Source organism: Dendrobates tinctorius, unplaced genomic scaffold (genome assembly GCF_039654945.1).
Source record: "Dendrobates tinctorius isolate UK_male_01 unplaced genomic scaffold, ASM3965494v1 ptg000063l, whole genome shotgun sequence".
Lineage (NCBI taxonomy): Eukaryota > Metazoa > Chordata > Amphibia > Anura > Dendrobatidae > Dendrobates > Dendrobates tinctorius.
Window position 1 is genome coordinate 18,049,782 of NW_027361731.1, and position 18,762 is coordinate 18,068,543.

General features: G+C 47.2%; 1 protein-coding gene and 1 pseudogene across 1 annotated transcript in view; one reads left to right on the forward strand and one right to left on the reverse strand.

The window, feature by feature from the left end:
• Positions 1-18,762, forward strand: part of LOC141093967 (uncharacterized) — a 744,741-nt gene that overhangs the window by 368,718 nt on the left and 357,261 nt on the right. The gene's annotated exons all lie outside the window — the stretch shown is intronic.
• LOC141094360 (uncharacterized) overlaps positions 1-18,762 on the reverse strand; it is a 183,677-nt pseudogene that overhangs the window by 85,641 nt on the left and 79,274 nt on the right.

Consider the following 18,762-nt stretch of genomic DNA (forward strand, 5'->3'; position numbering starts at 1 on the left):
CGCACCATGGAGAGCTTTGTGGGTGAGAACAAGTACTTTGAATTGGATCCTATAATGAATGGACAGCCAGTGTAATGACTGACGAAGAGCGGACTCGTCCGAGTACCGGTTAGCCAGATGGACAACCCTGGCTGCTGCATTAAGTATGGACTGGAGAGGGGATAGTCGAGTGACGGGGAGGCCAATTAATAGAGCATTGCAGTAATCCAGCCGGGAGTGGATCAATGCTACAGTGAGGGTTTTTGTCGTTTCCATGGTGAGAAAAGGGCGGATTCTAGAGATGTTCTTTAGGTGTAAGCGGCAAGAGATTGTATATGGGACGTGAAGGAGAGATTGGTGTCAAACATAACACCCAGACAGAGCGCCTGCTGCCGGGGTGTTATTGTGGTGCCACTCACGGAGAGGGAAATGTCAGATTTAGGGAGGTTAGTAGACGGCGGGAGCAGAAGTTCAGTTTTGGAGAGGTTGAGTTTCAGATTGAGAGTGGACATGATAATGGAGACTGCGGACAGACAGTCACTGGCGTTCTGTAGTACAGAGGGGGTAAGGTCGGGGAATGACGTGTATAGTTGTGTGTCATCAGCATAAAGATGGTACTGAAAGCCAAATCTGCTGATGGTCTGTCCAATTGGGGCAGTGTAGAGAGAGAAGAGAAGGGGGCCAAGGACTGAGCCCTGAGGTACCCCGACAGCAAGAGGAAGAGGAGATGAAGTGGAGCCAGAGAACAAAACACTGAAGGAGCGGTCAGAGAGATAGGAAGAGAACCAGGAGAGAGCAGTGTCCTTAATGCCTAGTGACTGGAGCCTAGAGAGTAGGAGATGGTGGTCAACAGTATCGAAAGCTGCAGATAGGTCAAGAAGAATGAGCCGAGAGTGGTGACCATTACGTTTTGCTGTCAGAAGGTCATTATAATGGGGGACTCTCCAAAAAAATTATGTAGGGTCGCCCTATAATTAATAGCCAGCAAAGGCTAGGCAGACAGCAGCGGGATGATATTAACAGCCTGGGAAGGGGCCATGTCTATTGGCCACATCCTAGTCTAAAAACATCAGTTTTCAGCCACCCCAAAAAAGGCTCATCCACAGGATGCGCCAAATCTGGCATTTAATCATGCTCTTCTCACTTGCCCTAGAGTGGTGTCAAGTTGATGGTTGGGGGGGGGTTGATGGTACCTTTGTATTGTCAGATGACATAAAGCCCAGAGTTTATTAATGGAGAGGTGTCCATAAGATGTCCCCATTATTAACCCCATAGTCAAATTGTATATATAAAAAAACCTTTGTATTTGTAAAAACACACTGAAAATAAAGTAATTTAATTGAAAGAATGACAGAGGCTGCTTTAACAAGCCTAAATTAAACCATACTCGTGTCATAACCGAGTCCGCTGAAGCCAATGTCCCCTGTAACAGAATTAAAATAATAAACAAACATATTTATCACCTGTCCGCTGAGAAGATAATAATACATTTGTCCCATGACTGGTCTAGCTCTGCTACATCTACATGGCAGGCTGCCATCCAGCAGAGACACTGAGCTCAGTGTCTCGCGGTGAATTCTCTTCACCTCTCTGATGTCACCAAGAGCATGAGGAAGTTCTTATGCTCACAATGCCATCAGAAAGGTCCTGTGTGTTCACAACTAAAGAACTCAGTTCAACTCACTAATGTCAGAATTTTAATTCTGTTACAGGAGACATTGCCTTCAGTGGACTGGGCGATGATGCAAGTATGGTTTCTTTTAGATTCATTAAAAGGAGTCGATGTCATTCGTTCAATTAAAGACTTTATTCTTGGTGTGTGTTTTTTAACTTCAATTTGACTATAGGGTTACTAATGAGGGAGTCTTATTGACGCCTCTCCATTACTAATCTCTGGGCTTGATGTCACCTGACAATGCAAAGGTGACATCAATCCACCCGTCACCCCACTTTCCACCGCACTAGGGCAAGTGGGAAGAGCGAGGCTAAGTGCCAGAATATTTGTTCCATTTCTGTGGCGGCTGAGAGCTAATGTTTTTAGTTTGGAATCGGGCCAATGTCAATGGTTCCTTTGCAGTCTATTAATATCAGCCCGCAGCTGTCTGCCAAGCCTTTGCTGGTTATTAATTATAGGGGGACTTTATGTCATTTTTTGAGGTGGGCCCCATTTTAATAACCAGGAAAGGCTAAGTATACAGCTGTGAACTGATATCAATATCGTGGGAAGCTCCATGTGTATTACCCCTTCCCAGGCTATAAACATCTGCCCCCTGCTGTCCGCTTTCCCCTTTGCTGGTTTATAAATTGTCAGGGAACTCCACGACAGTTTTTTCAGAAAATAATTTGGTAACTAATAAAATACAAGTAGAGTAAGCTGCACACACTGTACAAATTCTATATGCGACTAACATCTTTATATCTATTCTATTTTGTTGGGTCACACTGATTTTACTGTATGCTAAAGTAAATTGCCGGCTTTTCAAAAGGACATGGGTGTGTAAAAATTGGATGACACTCGCATGGTCCAAGTGCTGTGCGATTTTTTTTTTCCCGAACCCACTGACTTGCATTGGCGAGTCTCGTCCGAGATACAAGGACAGTTGCAGCATGCTCATACAATAACTGATCAGAGTGCCATCTGATTTTTTATCAGACTGCACTCGCCCATATTCCTTAATGAGACTGTAATATGATTTTTTTTATTTTATTGTTAATTGTACACAGCAGGCTCTGAATACAAATCTCAACATTGTCCACTGCTCCCGCTGAGCAGAGGACAATAATGTGAGCTGTCTACAACACCCAGCATCGGCGATCAGCTCAAACAGTACCACCGATTCCCAGGAGCAGGTACGTGTGATACTGATATGGCACATGGTTGCCACACGTATGAAGCACAGACACATATCGCCAGGCCAGACAAAATTGTTGGCACTTTGCCAACATTTGCGTTCGGCCATGACTGTACCTATAGTGTGACGTTGAATGCGTCCTTCTGTCCAAAGCCGGTATAGACTGCACCTGCACAGTGTGTCCAGAGTCAGTGGGATGCACCCAGCATTAGTATAAGCGACAGGGAAGATGAGGAGGATGTAGGAGTGCTGCACCAGAGATTCTGTTATTTGTAGGCGCTGACTGAATACGTGAGGACTAAACCGCGAGCTCTGGTGAGGCTGGAAGAGGAGCGTTGGGCAGGAGTCAGCCCCTGTACATGGAGCGATCTACAGTGCTACTTTATTGAAGGCACGGTATGACCATGCGCTGACTCCGGAGCTGTTTTTTAAAAAATATTTAACACGGACAACGCGTAGCAGGGGAGCGGGAGAAAGGTTGGTTTGTTTGTATCTATGTATTGTGGTTGACTGGTGGTCAAGTGGCTTATGGAAGGTATGTGTCACAGGGATGGCTACTCCCTGTGCTGTAGGCCGGAGTGTTTTCTTAAGTGTACCTAAATTTTTAAAGTAGTTGTTGTTCACATTTGGGTCTGGGCTACGGGTAGCTTTGAGGGTTGGGAGGGTCTGGCTACCCATGTACCATACACTGTGGTGAGGGGGCTCACTGTACCCCATTTTGTCTGAAGATGTGTGTGTGGTTGTGAATCTGCAGAACCTGTGATGAGGTCATGAACATGTGACTAGCCATGTGGTAGGTAACTGGGAGTGGTTACAGGCTATCTAAGTAAGGTCTGTTGCACATGCGGAGAGAGTATACTAGGAGTCTGTCAGTGTGAACAGAGCTCCCATGTTCCAGGCTCGGACGTCGCATAGCCTGGGGTAGCCGTGCCGGCGATTCCGAGCTTGAAAACTGTGTGATACTGACTGGGGTCAGAGAGAAATGTGTACAGGATACCTCTTTGATAAGAGGGATCCGAGAACTTGCGTGGCCAACAGATAACGGTCTTGAAAACCATGTGTTATACTGACCGGGGTCAGTGAGAAGTATTGTTCAGGAAAAGACTATTTTGCTCCATGTATACGGATTCCTCTAAGGAAAAGAGGGATCCGAGAACCTGTGTGGCCAACACCAGTAGGTAACGGACAGGCATCCGTGTTATACTGACCGGGGTCTGTGTGAAACTGTATTCATTTCATAAAGCTGAATGTTTAACAGACAGGGCAAATGGCTGCTGGAACTGTCTTAGTAATAAACTGAATGGCTTCATTTTAACCCTGAACATGCCATTGTTTACCTCAAATACCTGTAAAGTGAGTAATCCCCGTCCACTCACATGGTGGAACCTTACAGTATGTATGTATGTATGCATTGTGGTACAGCAAAAGGTGTTTTGCTGGATGGGAGATACATTTCTCCCAGCTGTTTAAAGTTTGGCCGGGATTTTCCCTAGAGTCGATGACTTGCAATGATGTCACGGTCATGTGAGCAGCCCATGTGATGAGTACCTCACCTGTGGGTGGGGTTATGGGCTATGTAATGGAGGTTGGTGTTTGGCTCATGGTGTGTGTGGAAGCTGTGAGGAATTTGGCTGCAGTTAGCCTGAATTTGTTTTGATGGACTACCCATGCTGCAAAGCTTTAGCAGCAAGACTCAAAACAACCCGCGGAAAGGCACCTGGCGGAGGCCGCTGACCTGACTGCCACTTAGTTAAGCCTGTCCCTTGCAAGGGCGAGTCTGGGACCAGTGGTTATCCAAGCTGGAACATATTTGTGGTTTTAACTTTCTGTTAACCTGTTGTTTAAAGTGACAATAAACCACTGAAGTTGGACTCTAAGCCTGTGTGTTTCTTCAATACTGCGGCCCTGCCACTGCCTACCAGATCAAATCCCTACAATTGGTGGCTTGAATGCGGGCTTGCTTATTTTTTGCTCTGTATCCAGCTTATGTCCTGGGTGAAAAGAGTGCTGCAGACCCAGGTGGGGAACTTTCCAGAAATGGAAACCACGGTAAAAATGCTTATGGCAGCCATGCGACAGCAGCAGCAGGCTACGCAGCAGCAGCTATTTAATCAACAGCAGCAGGAAACCAACCGGTTGTTGAAACAGCACATCACGACGGCACAGACAACAGGAACTACCCGGGGAATCCATGGTGTCCAGAAAGCGGTTCATACAGTGGGTCAAAAAATTGAGAAGTCTGACAATGTTGAGACGTACCTGGAGATGTCTGAATTAGTGGCTGAGAGGGAGAAACTACCCCGGGACCAGAGGGCAGAAATCATTGCTCAGTTTCTGGCCCCACTACCGTTGAAAGCCTATCAAGACCTACCCACTGAGCAAAGGGCGGACTACACGATTGTTAAGGTCGAGATACTGGCACGTCTTGGGGGTAAATGTGTTAGTCCGGTCCCATTGGGTACACCAGTGGGAGTTTACCCCCTCCAAGCTGGCTCGGTCCCAGGATTACGACCTGGTGCACCTGTTACAAAAGTAGTTGTAGCCTGAGGTATTGTCTCCCATGGCCATGCTGGACCGCGTAGTGACCAAAAAATTTTGGAGGGCTTTGCCCCACTCCCTCCAAACATGGGTCAGACAGGCATCCGCTACCAATGCACTTCAGATGATAGACCTCATAGAAAGATATGGGGCTACCAAAGAGCTACAGAGAGGGACTCCCCAGAAGGAAACAGGAAGGTTCCCTAAGTCTCCACCCCTGGCTCGGCGAGCAGAGCCCAGGAAGGCCGCTCAGGACTTATCTGGGGAAGAAAGGAGCCCCATAATCTGCTGGCGGTGCCAGGAACCAGGTCATATGAGAACTGATTGTGTCCATGGGCTCAGCCAGGTGAGGGCAAAGTTTGGGCACTAGGCCGAACCGATATGTGCAATGAGCACCCCGAAGGGTCCCAATATCGAACATTTGTGTAAGGTTGAAGTGGAGGACACCCCGGCTGTGGCCCTACTGGTGTCACGATCCATTTTTGGATCTGTGTCAGTTTGAGCTGCACACATTTAAAGTTTTTCCCTTTCTGACCATCGGGGGTTAATGTCAGTTTTTCCCCCCGGTGGCCGCTGGTGTTACTACAACTTTAGTTGGTCTGCTGGTGGTTTTTGCCCCCGGTGGCTGCTGGCGTTACTACATATTTAGTCTGCTGGTGGAGACCACTCCCACCTTCCTATATAAGGTCAAATGGTACACCAGCTGACTGTTGGTGATACTCTTCCTTTTGCTACCAACCGTGGTGAAGACTGGACCTACCTTGTGCAGTGGTGGTTCAGCTTATCAGGAGCAGTGGTGCTTCAGCTGAATGCTGATCTGGTGCCTTACTCTGCTGCTCGGAGCATTGGCAGCAGAGAAAGTTAAGTTTTGTTTTTTAGTTTATTTAACCCTGACGTGTCAATTATCTTTCCTTTGGTTTTTGGTGCAGTTCACTTTATTCCCCGTCTCACCTCCTGGGGAGGGGGTTGGGGGTTTAGCTCAGGGCTAAACAGGAGATAGGGACAGGTCGGGGACTTGGACCTCACTACCATCAAGTGTACCCCCAAGTTAAAGAAAGTCAGGGCACCCCTTTAGCCTGAGGGGCAGTTCAGGGGCCCTAGTTCATTGTCCCCTGTTTTCCCACTACTGCCCCGTGCTACAGGGAGTCTCGTAACCCTGGTACGAGCCAGCCGGGTACAAACCAGCGAGTATACTGGTTGGAAAATTGGGGTGTTGTGTATACATGGGGATCTAAAAGACTAGCCTACCACACTAGTGGTGATAAACAAGCCAGCGGGGAGGCAGTGGCACAAGCTGGGAGTTGTGATTAATTTGCATTATGAAGTGATAATTGGAAGAGACTTTCCTTTATTTTCTGTGCTTTGGCCAACTGTTGTCCCACCCATTGAACAACTGCCGGCACCAGTGGCAACCAGGTTACATTCTCCAGAAGTAAGGCATGAACTTGGTGGCCCAGAGGAAGAAGTGCTGGCGGTAGGGGTAACCTTCCCTTCGGTGGAAGAGGGGAAGAATTCTCCCATAGAAGTATTGGCTGGAGAGGTGTAAGACTTGCCACTGGGACCTGAATTGTCAGACTTTCATGTATCAGGTGACAATTTTGGTATGGCGCAAATCCGAGACCCTACTTTGTCCAGTGTGCCAGGTAACCAGTCCCCAGCCTCACTTTCGGCGTCCTTTGGTGACTTTACCAATCATAGAGGTACCTTTCGAAAGAGTGGCAATGGATCTGGTTGGGCCTGTTAATAAGTCAGTGAGGGGACACCAACACATCCTTGTAGTTCTAGATTATGCTACCCGGCAGCATGAGGCTATTCCGCTGCGCCACACGTCAGCTAAGCTCATAGCAAAAGAACTCATGGGTATGTTTTCGCGGGTGGGGATTCCTCAAGAGATTTTAACAGATCAAGGAACCCCCTTTATGTAAAAAATTATGAAGGAACTCTGCCGCTTGTTAAATGTTAGACCGACGTGCGCAATTGTTTATCATCACCAAACAGATGGTCTGGTAGAAAGATTCAATAAGACGCTAAAGAGCATGTTAAAAAACCACCATGGTTACTTACCGGTAGCCGGTTTTTCCGGAACCCATGACAGCACCACCTGAGAGAGGGATCCGCCCCGCCAGGACAGGAACCTACTGAGACATAAGGGGCGGTACCTCTCCCCCGCTTCAGTTGGGTTACAGAGCATTGAGAGGACTTCCCGGTTAGTTACATGTTTAATCCAACACCACAACACTCAAAACACCCTACTAATTGTGCACACCCATACAGTGAAAAAAGGGGGGGAATGTACGGGTGCTGCCATGGGTTCCGGAAAAACCGGCTACCGGTAAGTAACCATGGTGGTTTTCCCTTCACCCATGACAGCACCACCTGAGAGATTTTTGGAGACTTCGAAACACCTTAGGGAGGGACCACCGCTTGCAGCACCCTTCTACCAAAGGTTAAGTCAGCAGAGGAGGATAGATTTAATCTATAGTGCTTAAAGAAGGTTGAAGGTGAGGCCCAGGTAGCGGCCTTACAAATCTGTTCGATTGATACCTCTGCCTTTTCAGCCCAGGAGGTCGCCACGGCTCTGGTGGAATGAGCCTTGATGCCGTCAGGAATCGGGATACCACTAGCTGAATAGGCTACACTAATGGCTTCCCTAATCCATCTAGCAATAGTCCCTTTTGAAACCCCATAGCCTTTCCTGGCACCCTGAAAAGCTACGAATAGGGACTGTGACCTCCTCCACTGGCTAGTGGCAGATATATATTCTACGAGAGCCCTTTTAACATCCAGACTATGGAATTTTTCCTCCCCCAGATTTTATGGATTTTCGCAAAAGGATGGAAGGACAATTTCCTGACCCCGATGGAAATCTGATACTACCTTGGGCAGATAACTGGGGTCTGTTCTTAAAACTACCCTATCCTGAAAGACTTGCGTGTAAGGAGGATTTACTGAGAGAGCCTGTAAGTCGCTTATCCTGCGGGCTGATGTGAGGGCTACTAACAGGATTGTTTTTAGGGTCAAGAACTTTAGGGGTAGCTGATGTAATGGCTCATACGGATCTTTTGTAAGGGCTTCTAACACCAGGTTTAAATCCCAGGGGGCTATTCTGGGTATTGGAATAGGCTTAGCTCTATGGCAGGATTTAATAAATCTGGCTATCCACCTATCTGATGCCAGTTTGCAATTGTAGAGCGCCCCTAGTGCCGACACCTGAACCTTAAGTGTGTTTACTGCTAACCCCATCTGCAACCCAGATTGTAAGAACTCTAGGATGGCCCTAATTGGGGGTTCTTTTCCTAACGGCTTACCCAAGAACTGTAGGAACTTATCCCATGTTCTGCCGTAGATGTTAGTAGTCACCGGTTTCCTGCTTTTTAGCAGAGTGGCCACCAGCCCAGGGGAGAACCCCCTATCCATTAAAAGCGACCTTTCAAATTCCACGCCGTCAGATGGAATCCTTTGACCTGAGCGTGCAATATTGGACCCTGAGCTAGTAGGTCCGGGATTTCTGGCAGAACCCATGGATCGGAGAGGGACATCTTCCGTAGCAGAGCAAACCAGGGCCTTTTTGGCCAGAATGGAGCTATTAGAATCACCCTGGCTTGATTGTTTCTGATTTTTCTTACCACAGTTGGGATCAGAGCTACTGGGGGGAACGCGTAAGCCAGTCTGAAGTTCCACTGGATGTGCAACGAGTCCACTTCCCATGGATTTTCCCTCGGGTTTAGAGAGCAGAACCTTTGTTTGCCTGTTGTGCTTGTTTGCAAAGAGGTCTATCACCGGTTCCCTCCAAAGCTGAATTATCTTTTGAAAAATGGACCGGTTTAGCGCCCATTCTCCTTGCCTCAGGGTATTGCGACTCAGGAAATCTGCTTCTATGTTTTCTGCCCCTTTTATGTGTAGGGCTGTCACGGAGTGTAGGTGTTCCTCTGCACTGCTCAGAATGTCTGTTGCTGCTTCCATTAAGGAGTGTGATTTTGTCCCACCTTGGTGGTTGATGTATGCCACTGCTACCTTGTTGTTTGACATGATGCGTACGTCTCGACCCTGGAGTAGCGGAATGAAGTGGCTTAGGGCCTTGCCCACTGCCCACAGTTCTCTCAGGTTGGAGGATGCCTTCCTTTCTTGAGGTGTCCAGGAACCCTGACCTATGAGGCCCCTTAGGTGTGCCCCCCACCCCGAGGAGCTTGCATCTGTTAAAATTATATCTGTCGCCTGTCTGTCCCATGGTATTCCTAAGGTCAGATTTGTCCCGTTCAACCACCAGTTGAGAGAGTCTCTGGTTTTTGAGGAAAGCTCCAGCTTCCCTTCCAAACGCCCTCTTAGCGATCTTTGTGCTCTTAGTATCTCCCCCTGGAGTTGCGGGGTGTGAAACTGAGCCCACCTGACCGCCGGAATACAGGATGTTAGGGTACCTAGTAGGGACATTGCTTTTCTTAATGTCATACATGGTTGGTTTCGGCCCGCCAAGGCCAGATTTTGTACCTTCTCTATCTTGGACTCTGGGAGCAGACACTCTTGCCTTTCTGAGTCCAGTATAAATCCTAGGAAGGTCTGTTTCTTTAGGGGTTGTAATTTTGATTTTTTGAAATTGACTATCCACCCTAACTCTTGCAAGGTGTTGATCACCTGAGTCAACTGTGCTGTACAGTGGTCCTCTGAACTGCCCACTATAAGAAAATCGTCCAGGTATGGTATTATGACCGTATCGTGAATCCGGAGAAAGGCTGTCACTTCCGCTATGACCTTGGTGAAGACCCTCGGGGCTATGGATATGCCAAACGGAAGAGCCCTGAACTGAAAGTGCCTTAGTGTGCCCTGAATATAAAGCGCTACCCTCAGGTATTTCTGGTAATCTGGATGGATAGGGATGTGATAATACGCATCCTTTAAATCGACTACGGCCATGAAGCAATCTTGATGTAGCAGCTTCACTGCCGTAGTCACTGATTCCATCTTGAAGGTCGGGTTCCTTATCCAAAGATTGAGGCGTCTGAGATTTATGATTGTCCTGAACGACTGATCCGGTTTTTTTATTAGAAAAAGGGGTGAATAAAACCCCTTTCCTTCCTGTAAGCGTGGCACCTCGGACAGTACCCGCTTGTCTATCAGGCTCAGGATTTCTGTTTCTAAGGCCAGTTGTTCTTCGGTCATCTTCCTGATAGGTGTGATGACGACCACGGGTTTTGGCTGACGAATAAAGGGGATTTTCAGGCCTTCTTTTAGGATGCTCAGAATCCAGGTATTGGAGGAGATCTTTTCCCAGGCCTGGAAAAAGAGTGCCAATCTCCCTCCTACTGGAATACCGGCGTCATTGTGGTGACTTTTTTGAGGTGGAGGTGCCTCCACCAAACATAAACCCTGATTCTTTCTTTCTTTTATCCTCCCATCTTCTCCTGTCAGCGGGAGGACGCCCTCTATTGAATCTCCCCCTCCGAAAGGGCTGTCTCCTCTGATCCATAGGGAATCTGGGGAAGCCTTTTTTCTTATCGCCTGCTTTCTCCAGAATATCGTCCAAGTTCTTGCAGAACAGGAATCGACCATCGCAGGGGAGAGAGCACAATTTGGCCTTGGACTGAAGGTCACCCGGACAGCCCTTAAGCCATAACGCGCGTCTAGCAGCATTTGATAGTGACGCTGCTCTGGCTGTCAATCGCATAGAGTCCGCCGAGGTATCTGCCAAAAAAGCCGCTGCCCCGTGCAAGAGATACATGTCTGATAAGATCTTCTCTCTTGGGACCCTTGACGCCAGCTTCTCTTCTAACTGCTGCAGCCAGATCATGAGGGAGCGTGCCGTGCAGGTGCCCGCTATCGCCGGCTTTAGACCTCCTGCTGTCGCTTCCCATGCGTGCCTCAAATATGAGTCCGCTTTTTTGTCCAGCGGGTCTCTAAGAACCCCTGCATCTTCCAAGGGCAGGGCCGACCTTTTGGAAGATCTGGACACCGCTGCATCTATTTTTGGGACTTTGTCCCATACCTCCGTATCCTTGTATTCAAAGGGGTATCGTCTCTTAGAGGCGGATGGAAGGGCCCCCGATTTTTCAGGCTTTTTCCACTCCTTCTCAATAAGCGCCTGGATTTTCGCGTTTACTGGAAAGGTTCGTTTTTTCCTCTCCTGAAGCCCCCCAAACATGACGTCCTCTAGGGTTTTAGCCGCCCTTTCTTCCTGTAGGCCCATTGTGGTTCTAATGGCCTTTAGGAGGGCATCTGTATCTTCTACAGGGAAACATGGCTTACCCCCTGTGTCACTATCTGAGGAGTCTGAGGAGGATGATTTTTCCGCCTGAGATGATACTGACGCGGAATCTGAGGGGGAACTAGGGAAATCCTTCCTGCTTTTTTTCCCTTTTTTCAATAAAGACTTAATTGAGCCTTCCATTTCTGACCTGAGGGCAGATATTAGATTGGCTGCGAAACTAGGCGCTTCCTCCGCCATAGTCCGCTGAATGCACGAAGCACAGAGATCTTTTTGCCAGTCTCTTGCTAGGGGAGATTTACATATAGCACAACCCCTATTCTTCTTCTTGCTTCCCGCTTTTCTGGGCCTTTCCTACAGGGTGAAGCATACAATAGAAAACCCCTATTAATATACTGTTAACATTCACGAAGATCACTCACCACCCGTAATCAAGTGTACCGGACTTGGAGGCTGCATCGGAGCACCTGACCCGCGCTCTTTGGACCTTGAGGAGTGCCCCGACCTGCGGCTGGGGCGACTGCTGCTTGAATGGCTTCCATGTTTCCTGCCAGAGGGCTGTGAGGGAGGCAGGGACGCTGAACGTTCCTGCTCGGACTCCATTTTGCACCGCCGATCTACAGCTGTCTTCCTCCTTTTAAATTGCATGCCTCCGCCTGGTGAGCGTCTTCCTCCCCTCCCCCCTGCGACCGCCGGCTCAGCGCTTCAGAAGCCGGCCGGCGTCGCACCCAGCGCCATTACACCGTCGCCTTCTGCTGACGTCAGCCGGCGCACCCAGCATTCCAAGCGCCGCTGACGTCAGCGGCCGGAAGACGCCAGCGTCTCTCCCCTACCACGGGGATCGAGATGCGGCATGCACGAGGGGAGGGCGGCGCGGTGGGGGCTTCCCGGAGCCACCGGAATCCCATCCACGCCCGCACGAACCCGGAGCCCCAGGGACCCCGGGGACTGCGCTTCCAGGACCCGACGGCCGGCGCTACAGGTAAGCTACCTGTTCTTCCCGCGCCGGGACGGGCCTGGGTCTTATCTTTTTCTTCGCCCATGACAGGCACCGCCACAGTGGGATTCCTTCCAGGACAGGAACCCAACTGAAGCGGGGGAGAGGTACCGCCCCTTATGTCTCAGTAGGTTCCTGTCCTGGTGGGGCGGATCCCTCTCTCAGGTGGTGCTGTCATGGGTGAAGGGAAAAAAGCAGTTTCCAAAAATGGGAAGGACTGGGATCTCTTACTGCCATATTTATTGTTTGCAGTGCAGGAGGTGCCCCAGGCATCTACGGGGTTCTCACACTTTGAACTATTGTATGGCAGACATCCGTGGGGCTTACTCGATACAGCCAAAGAGGCCTGGGAGAACCAACCAACTCCCCACAAAAATGTGATAGAACATGTTGCAAAAAAGCAAGAATGAATGGAGACAGTCCTGCCATTAGTCCTGGGGATCAGGTATTGGTACTTGTGCCTACAGTAGATAGCAACTTTCTTGCAAGGTGGCAGGGACCCTACGATATTATGGAGAAGGTGGGGCCAGTAGATTACAAAGTACACCAACCAGGACAGAGAAAGCCAGAACAGGTTTACCATGTTAATTTGCTTAAACCATGGAAAGATAGAGACCACCAGGTAGAGAAGACTCCATTACCTCTCGGGGAGTCAGGAGAAACCCTCTCCGTAGTCAAAATAGCAGATACTTTGTATTTCGGCTAACAAACTCCCGGACCTCCTGAACCTGTCTAGGGACAGATTTATTTTCGGAGCTCCCTGGACACACCTCTCTAATCCAACATGACATTGTCACAGAGCCACAGGCCAAAGTCCGGCTAAAGCCATATCGGGTGCCGGAGGCCCGGCGACAAGCCATCTCGGAGGTAAAAACTATGCTGTAGTTGTCATTGAAGAGTCCCAAAGTGAGTGGGCCAGCCCAATAGTCCTAATACCCAAGCCTGATGGGACACTAAGGTTCTGTAATGATTTTAGAAAACTTAATGAAATTTCATAGTTTGACATCTACCCCATGCCCCGGGTCAATGAGTTGATACAGCGGTTTGGGCAGGCACAGTACTTTTCAACCCTTGACCTCACAAAAGGACATTGGCAGGTACCCGTAACAGAGGCGGCAAGGGAAAAAACTGCTTTTGTAACACCCGAGGGGCTGTTCCAGCATAAAGTATTACCCTTTGGGTTGCATGGCGCGCCAGCGACATTACAGCGGTTAATGGATATTGTTCTCCGTCCCCATCGCCGTTATGCCTCACCCTAGCTAGACGATATTGTTGTGTACAGTACAGACTGGGAAGATCACTTACCGAAAGTACAGGTGGTGATAGACTCTCTGCGACAAGCAGGGCTAACTGCCAACCCAAAGAAGTGTTCCATAGGGCTGGAGGAAGTTCAGTACTTGGGTTACGTCATTGGGAGAGGAGTCCTCAAACACCAAGAAAACAAAGTGGAGGCAATTCAGAACTGGCCCCGTCCTCTCACAACAAAGCAGGTAAAAGCCTTTTTAAGCTTAGTGGGATATTATACATGGTTTATTCCCAACTTTGCAACCCTGTCCGCACCTTTAACAGACTGCTTGAAAGGGAGGAAGTCTGTGATGGAATGATCAGATAGAGAAGGCCTTTGTAAAGTTAAAATTGGTACTGTGTGGTACACCAGTTCTGATTACACCCGATTTCAAAAGAGTTCTTTGTGCAGACTGATGCCTCTGAGATAGGGCTCGGTGCCGTGCTGTCTCACGAGGTTAACAGGGAAGAGCATCCCGTTAGTTTCCTAAGCCAGAATCTTACCCCAGCTGAAACCAGGTACAGTATTGTGGAGAGAGAGTGCCTGGCCATTAAGTGGGCACTTGAGTCATTACGCTATTTGCTGGGGAGAACATTTCATTTGGTGACAGATCATTCCCCTCTTACATGGATGAGTCAAGCTAAAGAGAGGAATGCTCGAGTCACCAGGTGGTTTCTGTCCCTGCAAAATTTTAAGTTTTCAGTAGAACATCGGTCAGGCAGACTACAGGGGAACGCAGATGCCCTGTCCAGAGTTTACAGTATGTCATGTGTCCACCCCGTAGGGTTGAACAAAGGAGGGAGGTATGTGGTACAGCGAGCATAGCTGGAGTTAGCCCAAATTTGTTTTGCTGGACTACCCGTGCTGCAAAGCTTTAGCAGCAAGACTCAAAACAACCTGGGGAATGGCACCTGGTGGACACCGCTGACCTGACAGCGGCTTAGTTAAGCCCATCCCATGCAAGGGTGAGTCTGGGACCAGTGGTTCTCCAAGCTAGAGCATATTTGTGTTTTTTTACTTTCTGTTAACCTGCTGTTTAAAGTGACTGTAAACCACTAAAGTTAGACTCTAAGCCTGTGTGTTGCTTCAATACTGCGGCCCTGCCACTGCCTACCAGAGCAAATCCCTACAGTGTCTAAAGACCCACAGCTACGCATTCAGGATGGGGGGGTATATAAATAGGATGGGGGACAAATACCAGCCTGGAGGAGCACATACTAGGGGAGCATATACTAGGACTAGCTATTGATCCAGTTCTACGTCCGAATTGTGAGCATTTTTATTGGTACATTTTTGTGCTATGTCAACCCATTCAACACCTTGCCCTTTTTCATTGTTGCGTTTCAGATTTTCACTCCTCTTCTTCCCAGAGTCAGAACTTTTTTATTTTTCCATCAATATGGCCATGTTAGGGCTTGTTTTTTGCAGGACAAGTTGTACTTTTGAACGATACCATTGGTTTTACCCTATCATCTACTCAAAAAATAGGAAAAAAATATTCCAATTTTGGTGAAATTGCAAAAAAAAGTGCAATTCCACAACTTTTTTTTGGATTTTATTTTTACCATGTTCACCAAATGCTAAAACTGACCTTTCGTTATGATTCTCCAGGTAATTATGAGTTCATAGACACCAAACATGTCTGGGTTCTTTTTTATTTAAGTAGTGAAAAAAAATCCAAAGTCTGTTAAAAAAAAAAATTGCTCCATTTTCCGAGATCTGCAGTGTCTCCATTTTCCGTGATCTCGGGTTGGGTGAGGGCTTATTTTTTGCAAGCCGAGATGACGTTTTTATTGACACCATTTTGGTGCAGATACGATCTTTTGATCGTCTGTTATTACAATGCAATGTCATGGCGACCAAAGAAACCGTAATTCTGGTATTTTGGCTTTTTTTCTCGCTGCAACGTTTAGCGATCAGGTTAATCCTTTTCTTTATTGTTAGATCGGGTGATTCTGAAAGCCAAATATGTGTATGTTTGATTTTTTTATTGTTTTATTTTGAATGGGGGAAAAAGGGGTGTGATTTAAACTTTTATATTTTTTTATTTTTAATATTTAAAAAAAAAAATTTTTTTTTTTACTTTTGGCATGCTTCAATAGTCTCCATGGGAGACTAGAAGCCGCCATAACCCGATCAGCTCTGCTACATACAGGTGATGATCAAATCGCCTGTATGTAGCAGAATACCATTCTTGCTATGAGCGCCGACAACTGGGCGGCGCTCACAGCAAGCCAGCAGTGACAACCATAGAGGTCTCTTGGAGACCTCTGGTTGTCATGCCAACCCATTGGTGACCTGCGATCACGTGACGGTGGTCAACGATGGCCGGAAGCGCGTGTTATATGCCGCTGTCAGAGTTTGACAGAGGCATTTAACTGGTTAATAGCTGCGGGTGGATCGCAATTCCACCCGCGGCTGTTCCAGGCACACGTCAGCTGCTCAAAACAGGAAAAGATGTGGGTTTCGGCGCATGTTGCGAAAGGGTTAAATGGAACCTATCAACAGAAATAGTATTATTAACCTGCCGATATACAGTCAGTCTGCAGATTAACAGTGTTATTATGCTGTCTGGTGGCCACACGTAGCCGAATGCAGAGGGGGAAAATGATCTTTGTTCTTAGCAATAAGGTCCTTTCAAAAGTTTGCTCATTTCTGCATCAAGATGTTTATTCTTCCCAAGTGAGCTCATCCAACACATCACATAAAGTAGGGTATCAATAATGAATTGTGCACAGAAGGTATAGAGAAACACCTTTGTACATAGAACATCATATGCTGTCACGTCACGTCTCACCATGACTACTCTGTAATGTTCTTGTACTGGCATGCTCCTGCACTGTCACTTTTCTAACCAGCCTTCCCAATACAGTCCATGGCTGCGCTGGTGGAGATGCTGCACTAAATTCACAGGGTCACTTAGTTCATTGTGTAAGAGTCAAATTAGCCAATCTGTTATTACCAGAGCTAAGTTGTTACCCGGTTTTGAGTAGATTATTACCGAACCCGACTTCTATATCCTTTCCTGATCTGTCTACATATTTCTTGTTGACCTCAAAACGGTTTGGCTTCTCACTTGACTGTCCTTCCAGGACCGGTACGGCCGCTAGAAATTCATCATATACACACGTGGTCATTTAATGAAAGAAAAACCCACAATTGTCACAGAAATAACCTGAATCTGACAAAAGTAATAAAAAATATAAAAATTAACAAATGAAAGTCAGACATTGCTTTTCAGCCATGCTTCCACAGAATTTAAAAAAAATAAAACTCATGAAATAGGCCTGGACATAAATGATAGTACACCTGAAAAAAAGAGAAACGTTAAATCAAACGTGTGTCCACTAATTAGCATCACAGTTGTCTACAATCTTGGAATCAGAGAGAGGGCCTGTATAGAATTTAAAAAACTTCTATGGAAACATGGTTGAAAAGCAATGTCTGACTTGCATTTGTTCATTTTCATATTTTTATTATTACTTTTCTCAGATTCAAGTTATTTCCGTCACCATTGTGTTTTTTTTCTGTCATTATACGAGGGGTACCGACAATTTTGACCACGTGTGTAATTACAGTAGAATCTGTGACTTCTCTGCATTTAGTGGTCACTACTCACCTGGGTAGTCATATGTAGGAATCTCCTCTTTACACCGCTCATCACCCCTCACATATGTCTCTGTAGTATTAATATGGGTCAGATCTTCACCCTGAAACAAATATTGTAAAAGTCACAGACAGATGGAGAAGTCCCATCTATGATCAGCTCTAATCCTGCCATCTCCACCGCTCTCATTACACAAGTATAAAACATATAATACTGGTGGATAAAACAAGACTGAGCACAAGACCTTCACAGCCGTCTACACATCATAGGGGAGATCTCATGACACCTTCTCTCCATCTACCTGATGATCCTGAGGAACATTGGGATCTTCTTGTTTACAGTCCTGTGGAAGAAGAGGACGGGGACATCTCTCTGGTGTTGTCCTCTTACTGGAAAGATCTGGAGGAAACATACAGGGACTGAATTCATTCTTTACATACAGATAATTATAGGCCGTGTGTATTTAGTCCTGTCTATTACCTGGTGATGTGAGGGGCTGGGGAACCTCCATCATGACGTCCTTGTACAGATCTTTGTGTCCTTCTAAATACTCCCACTCCTCCATGGAGAAATAGACAGCGACATCCTGACACCTTATAGGAACCTGACACATACAATGATACCGTCACCCCCCCGATCCCTTCATAGTGTTACTGTATAATGTCCCAGCATTCCCAGCAGTGTCACCTCTCCAGTCAGCAGCTCAATCATCTTGTAGGTGAGTTCTAGGATCTTCTGGTCATTGATGTCCTCATGTATCAGGGGGTGAGGTGGAGGCCCAGTGATAGGGCTCAGGGGTCTTCCCCATCCCTCAGACACAGGGTCCTGACAGCGCTCACTAGAGGTCTTCTTCACTACTGTGTAATCCTGATTATGGAGAGACACATTAATAAATCTCACTGCAGACATTTCCAGAGTCCTCACCTCTCCAGTTCTGTCCATCTGTTATTCCCATAGATAAGAATGATGTAATGTGACGTCATCAGAATCTCTCACCTCTCCAGTAAGCCGGAAGAGGATCTCTAGGGTGAGGTGTAATATCCTCTCCATCTTGTCCGTAGCCATTCGTTAATGTTTAAAGTATATTTTCTAGAAGATAGTTATACCGATTGTATCTGCCAGGATCCTAAATGGAAGGAAGATCAGCTGATGAAGAATCATACAAAATACCATGGGAAAACAAGATACAGGAGCAGTGATGCTGGTATAGTGTAAGGACATGTGCACACCGTGTCATGTCAGGTGGACATGTCCCGTAACCAATCCAAAAAAGTGCAAAAGTTGGAACATAATGCACAAAAATGAAAA